The sequence below is a fragment of the Choloepus didactylus genome, chromosome 12 (genome assembly GCF_015220235.1).
Source record: "Choloepus didactylus isolate mChoDid1 chromosome 12, mChoDid1.pri, whole genome shotgun sequence".
Lineage (NCBI taxonomy): Eukaryota > Metazoa > Chordata > Mammalia > Pilosa > Megalonychidae > Choloepus > Choloepus didactylus.
In genome coordinates this window covers 17,181,408-17,189,578 of record NC_051318.1, presented here as the reverse complement: position 1 = coordinate 17,189,578, position 8,171 = coordinate 17,181,408, and positions in this window count along the sequence as shown.

Genomic DNA, 8,171 nt, shown 5'->3' with positions numbered 1-8,171 from the left:
TTTATTCAGCTTATAAAGGATTCCAGGAATAACTCCAGGATTCTATCCTGATTGGGCTGGGCCACACCTAAACTGTAGTAACCTCATCAAAAGGTCCTACTTACTATGGATTCACACCTACAGGAATGGATTGGATTTAAGAACATAGATTTCAGGGGTCCATACAACTTCAAACCACCACAATTACTAAAATTAATCTCATCTATTTCCTTTTCCTTTTTTCTAAGGTGGGGTCTTAGATTCCCAGAGCTGCCATAATAAAGTATCACCAACTGGATGGCTTAAAACAACAGGCGTTTACTGTCTCCCAGTTTTGGAGGCCAGAGTCTGAAATCCAGGGGTCAGCAGGGCCACACTCCCCCAGGCCTCTCTGGCAGAATCTTGCTTCTCTAAGCTTTTGGGTTTTGCTGGCCATCCTCGGTTTTCCTTGACCTGTAGATGCTTCCTTCCCGTCTCTGCCTGTCTTCATGTGTTCTTCATGTGGCCTTCTCTTCTCTGTGTCTGTCTGTGTTTGTGTCCAATTCATCCCTCCATGTAAGAACCGCAATCACATTGAACCAGGGCCCACTGAAATCCAGTTTGGCCTCATTTTAACAAATCACATTTCCAAATACCCTATTTCTAAATAAGGTCATGTTCATAGGACTGGGGTTTAGGACTTGAACTTGTCTTTTTTGGGGAACACAATTCAACCCATACTATGGCTACTAGAAATCTTAAAAAGACACATGTGGCTCACAGCTGGCTCTTCCATCATATTTCTAATAGGCCTGATCCGGGACCTGAGAAGGTGATGCCGAGTTGGCTTCCGGGGGCCCAGCCTGTGCCAGAGGCAGAGGCTGACATGGTGTCTGAACACAACTGCAGCAGGAGAAGAGCCGGACAGGGGTCAGGAGATGCAGGCTCAGCATCATGCGGTGTCTCTGCTTATTCATCAGCTGCTCTTGACTTCAGTTGCTGCATCTGTAAGAGGAGAGATTTACTCTAGGACTGTCTGCAAGCACTGTTCAATTCTGAAGGAATAATAACATGATGACTGATTTTTCCCAAGGACCTCCCCCACAGTGAGGGACGAAGCTCTGCATTGGGCTTCTGAGGCCTTCAGTTCTGGTTCCTACTTGACCACTAACCTGCTGGGTGGATGGGGACCTGTCACTAGAGTGGAAGCATCTGCCCCTTTCCAGTTCTTGCAGAGTGTTGTTCTAGAAAGGTGAAGGAAGGGCAATGTCTGATAGGCTATCAATGAGTCCACTGGACTTCCCCGTGGGAGGTAAGAGTTCTTTCAGCACAGCACGACCGGAGTGCCATGTGTGATTCACCGTGTGCTGTTTGGAGAAGACCTTCCAGTGGAGAAACCCAGTAGATACGTCCTGCTGCACAGAGCCAAGTGGGACTCTGAGAACCACGGAGGGGCTCTGGAGAAATTCCTCATTCTACATGCAGTCTCTCCTTCTGCTTGTTGGTTGGGTAGAACACAGGTAGGATATCTTACCTGTGTGTAAAAGAGTTCTGTACCAGGCTTCTGAACCTCTGGTCCAGGAAAGCTAGATGAGAAAAACAAGAAGAACTAGGCATCAGGAAAGTAAAGGAAGAACAACCCTCTAAAATATGATCAGGGAGGAAGTTATCAAGTGAAATGTTGTGTCATTCGAAGAGGGAATGTGCGACCTGCTAATTGAAAGCTGCATGCTAGGAATATTTGATATCAATACAATTTACTTAACGAAATTACTGTTATTAGTGAGTAACAATGAACAAGAGTTATCCGACATCCACACATTTAATTTTGGTGATTATTATTTATGCGTGATGTATTACCTCCAGCGCAAAGCACAGCTGGAAGGATCACAGAGATGACTCAGGATTTTTGTTTTGTTGTGTTTTGCCAAAATGATGGTTTTGCTGAATCCCCAGGATGACAGTCTGCTCCTGATATGTTGCTAGCACCAATCGGCACTGGAGGAAATGCAGGAGAATTGAATTATAACTTTGTTTCTAATGAGGGGTTCAGCCTTCTCTTTGTTCTTAAACTGGAAGCTCTAAACAGAGTTCTTGAGAAAGATACAAGTCTAGTATTTTCTTTAGGATAGCAGTTGCAGACTACAAAGGGGACACAGTAACACCACGTGACTTTCAAATCACCTGCAATGATTTAATTATAGTATTTCTATCATTTCTAGGAGGCCTGCCTTTCAAGGCCCACTGAAACTGCACATAGCACATTCTTAAGAAGGCACAAAAAAGAATTTACATAATTGTTCTCTTCAGGGAGAAGTGGAGCGGAGGGCACCATGTTCTCCCTGCATGCAACTCTGCATCAGACGACACTAGTGGCCTTGCCTGTTTCAGAAGCAGCTGGACAACGGTAAGCAATGCACGTTGCAGCACATGCATTTAAATAAACTTCTCTTTGATAGAAAACTTTCAGAAAGGGTTAAGTCCAGAATAAGTCACACAATCAACCAAAGCTCCAGTAATTAGCAATGAAAATGGAGTAATTTTGTTGAACCGAATTAAAAGCAGTGACTGGTCTCACAAAGGATCACGTTCTCAGCTTTTCTGGGATTTTCATTTGCTGTGAGCAACCAGCCCCGGAGCTCCGGATGGACGCGTATTTGCATTTCTGTCTTTTGGGTGGAGAAGCCTCTGGCCCTGGCCGCTGTCTGGTGATCAGACTTGAAATTGAAAGCACCTCTGTTCAGAACCACGAGAAGCCATAGGCTCTGGAAACAGCTTCGTGGTTTCTGTGGTCCTGTGGTGAGCTTCAAGCTCTGTTAATCCACTGGCAACATTTTCATTTGCAAGTCCTGTAAATTCATTAGAATGTCCTCTTTTCTCTATCAATTGGTTTTACAGCTTTCAGTCCCCAGAGTGTCTCTGTCATTTAGCATAGATGTCTCTTTTGCCTAATTCTTAGAAGAATGGATAGACTTTTTTCCCCTTAGTCAAATGATTAGGGTAAAGCCTCCTTTCAATCAGGGATATCAGCAAGAGCAGGAAGAGGAGGTTGGGGCTTTGCACCCTGCCCCCCACATCTCCATCTGTTTAGCCTTCAAACCACCCCAAATAAACACACAGTCTAAGTAAAAACATTGTGCTTGCCATGCTATTGAGGATTTCAGACAATTCCTTCAATGCTCTCCCTGTCCCACAGTAAGATTATACCCAGGTGCCACCGTCACCCAGCTCTTCCTTTTTTGAAATCTGGAAGCTGGAGTGCTTTCAATAAAGGAACAATTCCCTACCTGCAACTTTCTATAAACTCTAAATGAAAGCAATCTTTAGGCTTCCTGCCCTCTCCACAGACTGTGAGATTATAGTTGGTTCTAATTTCCTAATTTTCCAGTGGGCTTATCTTTGGTAAATTTGGAAAATTTGGAAAGTCAATCCTTTGTTATCCAAAAATCAAACTGCCTTGCCCTTTAGACATCCTGGTATGGCAAGGCAAATCTTTAACTCAGTGTGTTTATTTCTGTTCTGACTAATCTCAACATAAATTTATCCTGGTTTTTACTAGCAGTTTATCTTGAAGATAGCAATTTTGCGGCAGGTTGCTGAAATAGGAATCAACAGAAATGAGTTTAATCCCACTTCCATGATAGAGTATTTGTTGTGCATGATGACAAATTTCTGAACTTATCTTGGCTTTAATTCCTCTGAATAAAATGAGGAGAGATTGTATTTACATCATAGGTGTGGTGTAGAGATAAATTATGTTTCTGAAAAAATTTTGAGCTCCTAAAAGAAATGAGGTCTTAAAATCTGCAGAAAGCCCTCATTATTGCCATTCTATTGAGCCTAAGCCTCTAGTAACCTGAACTTTGTTCTCTGTAATACAGCAGTCATTTATGGAGCTACTTTTGAAATGCTACAAGATTCCAAAATGCCTTCTGAAACCCGAAAGAGACCTCCAAAATGGATCCAGTTTCATTTTACTATTAGGTTTACATAATCACGTTCTAGGCTTTTGGACAAACAAGGGATGGCATTAACTCTGTTGATCAAAATATTTAATGAATAAAAACATGTTAGGGGAGTTTATTCTTTATAACAAAGAGTATTCTCTCTCTTTCACACTCACTCTCTTATGCACACAGAGAGAAACACAAAAATCCTGCATAGTATATAGGAAAGAATCCATGGAACACTTGCTTCTTTCTTTTCCTTCCTTATCCTAAAAGACTGCTTTTCCCTGTTCATTTTCAGATGGATTTTGCTGTAGGCTATATGGATACCAAAGACCTATTATCTATCTATCCATCCATCATCTATCTATCTATCTACCTACCTACCTACCTACCTACCTATATCTTTCTCTGACTACCTATGAAAATGGAATTTCTATAATTTATCAGATGGAAATTCCTCATCTTGAACTCTTCAGCTCTAACTTTTCAGATGGCTCTCACTGAACACATGGATGTATGGGAACGTATATGTCTGCAACTCCATCAATTTCTTATTATTGGTTATGACTCTTGGACAGCAATAGGCTTTTAACTTACAAGTTTCTTTAGAAAAATGTAATTTTTCTTTCCTAAGAAAATATGTTCTGAAAGCAAAAGACTCTGAAATATTTTACATTTTTTAAATAGAAGTTTAGGTCTAATGTAAATACATTCTATAAATATGTAAACAGAAAGTGATGGGAAAAGAGACTGGAAAATCTTATTGGGACTGGTAGAATCTACCTCCAGTTTGCACAAAATAGTTGATGGATATTATTAAATGGTCATGTCACAGGATCTCCTGGCTTTTTATAGTCAAAGGGGCCTTAGGGCTTATGTAGGAGGAAGATAGAGGCAGGCTGGGGAGTAGAGCTCAGGCCTTCTAACATGTCATTGAGTGTCTTGCATCCATTGTTTTCCTGTAGAAGGTCTTCACATGTCCCAGTGAGATGGGATTGGGTGAAAGATTTGGTGTGGCTCCCACAGACCACACTGACAGGAAATTTGCATGCAAACCTCCCTCTCTGTAACCTTCTACCCTCCCCCCCCACCATCATCTGTGCAGAACTCTACATTAGCAATCACATGGCTGCTTTGAAGAGCCTCCACTCCACATGGAAACTATCAGTTATCTCCAATTTTATTAGGAGAAGCTGACTAGTCCAAGCTCAGCACACAACTAGTGCTGTGTGGCCACAAGCAGTGTCTGGCATCTCCCCACTATGATGGTTAAATTCATGTGCTAACTTGGCTAGGTTATGGTGCTCTGTTGTTTGGTTAAGGAAGCACTGGCTTCATTGCTACTATGAGGGTATTTCATAGATGGATTTATATCATTAGTCAGTTCATTGCATCTACAGCCGATCGCATCTACAATCAACAAAGGAGAGTGGCTTCAGCAAAGAGAGGCGCCTCCTCATCCAGTCAGTTGGAGATCATAAAGCCAGAACTGAGGATTTCGTAAGTCAGAAAGAATTCTGCCTTGTCTGCAGCCAGTCGCCTTCTCCTGGGGAATTCAGATTCATCTTCACTGGAGTTTCCAGCTTGCAGCCTGCCCTACAAAATTCACTTGCCATTCTCCATAGTCGTGTGAGTCAATTCCTGTAATAAATCACTATTGTCAGTTCTGTTTCTGGAAAACCCTGACTCATAAACCCTTCCCCTCTCCCCTTAGCCCCACACACTTGCTTTGCCTGTACATCCCTGTGTCCCTCTCTGTTCAGGAGGCTCTTATGATGTTGCAAGTATTTCTCACAAATTATCATATGCTTCACATCTGTCCTCACACTTATGACAAAGCCTTGCATACATGAGGTGCTTAATAACGTTTGACTAATTGTTTTTAAATAATTGCAAATCTTTGTAAGCCTCCATGACTAATTGTCTCATGAGTTTAAGCATGAAGGAGATGATTTTTCATTCTTCCCAATGTCTCTGATCCCTCCCTAAATATTGGGAGTCCCCGCTCTTCCAGCCTAGATCCTACTGGGTTCTCACTCTAGATACTTTTCTCTGGTGGTGGTGGTAGGCAGGGTTCTTCACTTTTTGACCATCATCTACTCTCTAATGACCCAAAATTCTGAGTCTCTGGTGCTCATCTATCCCTTATACCAGCCCCATGTCAGCTGTCTGTTCACCAGACACCCCCACCTGGATGGCTCATGGCTACTAGCTATCCATTCCTCAGTCGGTGCCTCTTGAATTCAAGAGATTGATTAATGATTCTACCAAACACCCAATAACCTAAGCTAGAAACCTTAGAGCCATTCTTGATTATTTCCTCTTCCTGATTGTCCATTCCAGGAACTGTACTTTTATTTCCTAATTTTCTTTTGAGTCTATCCCTTCTTCTCTATTCTCTGTTATTCTTCTAAATGCAAAATGAGTCACCTATTTTCCTGTGTAGGACCCCTTAATATCTTGAAGAAAAACTCATATTTCTTTTTTTTAATATTCATTTTATTGAGATATATTCACATACCATACAGTCATACAAAACAAATCGTACATTCAGTTGTTCACAGTACCATCACATAGTTGTGCATTCATCACCAAAATCAATCCCTGAAACCTTCATTACCACACACACACAAATAACAAGAATAATAATTAAAGTGAAAAAGAGCAATTAAAGTAAAAAAGAACACCGGGTGCCTTTGTCTGTTTGTTTTTTTCCTTCCCCCATTTTTCTACTCATCCATCCATTAACTGGACAAAGGGGAGTATGGGGTCCTTATGGCTTTCCCAATCCCATTGTCACCCCTCATAAGCTACATTTTTATATGATCGTCTTCAAGATTCATGGGTTCTGGGTTGTAGTTTGATAGTTTCAGGTATCTACTGTCAGCTACCCCAATTCATTAGAACCTAAAAAGGGTTGTCTATATTGTGTGTAAGAGTGCCCACCAGAGTGACCTCTCAGCTCCTTTTGGAATCTCTCTGCCACTGAAGTTTATTTCATTTCCTTTCCTTTCCCCCTTTTGGTCAAGAAGATGTTCTCCATCCCATGATGCCTGGTCTACATTCCTCCCCGGGAGTCATATTCCACGTTGTCAGGGAGATTCACTCCCCTGGGTGTCTGATCCCATGTAGGGGGGAGGGCAGTGATTTCACCTTTCAAGTTGGCTTAGCTAGAGAGAGAGGGCCACATCTGAGCAACAAAGAGGCATTCAGGAGGAGGCTCTTAGGCACAGTTATAGGCAGGCTTAGACTCTCCTTTGCAGCAACAGTCTTCCCAAGGGCAAGTCCTGTGGTAGAGGCTCAACCCATCAAACCACCAGTCCCCTGTGTCTGTGAGCACATCAGCAACCATCGAGGTGGGGCAGGCCAACACCCCTGCATTCTCCACAGGCTCCTCAAGGGGGCTCTGCATATTTTTTCCCTTTTTTTTTTTTTTTAATTAACTCTTTCTTTTTGAATCAAGTGTATAAAAAATAAAAAAATTAAAAAAATTAAAAAAAAACATACAATAAAAGAACATTTCAAACAGACCATAACAAGGGAGTGAGAAAAAGACAACTAATCTAAGATAACTACTTCCAACATGTTCCTACTCTACCCCAAGAAAGTAACCTAATATAGCAACATTTATGTGAACTTGTTTCTACTAAACCCATCAGAAGTTAACAGACTATAGTCATTCCTGGGCATTCCCAGAACGTTAAATTTACCCATGATAGCTTATCTGTTCTTATTGGATTCTTTCTCCCCCTTCCTTAATTGCTCTCTATCGCTAGTTCCCCTACATTCTGTATTACAAACCATTTGTTTTACATTTTTCAAAGTTCACATTAGTGGTAGCATATAATATTTCTCTTTTTGTGCCTGGCTTATTTCGCTCAGCATTATGTCTTCAAGGTTCATCCATGTTGTCATATGTTTCACGACATTGTACCTTCTTACTGCTGCGTAGTATTCCATCGTGTGTATGTACCACATTTATTTATCCACTCATCTGTTGAAGGACATTTGGGTTGTTTCCGTCTCTTGGCGATTGTGAATAATGCTGCTATGAACATTGGCATGCAGATATCTGTTCGTGTCGCTGCTTTCCGATCTTCCAGGTATATACCGAGAAGTGCAATCGCTGGATAGAAGGGTAACTCTGTATCTAGTTTTCTAATGAACTGCCAGACTGACTTCCAGAGTGGCTGAACCATTATACAGTCCCACCAACAATGAATAAGAGTTCCAATTTCTCCACATCCCCTCCAGCATTTGTAG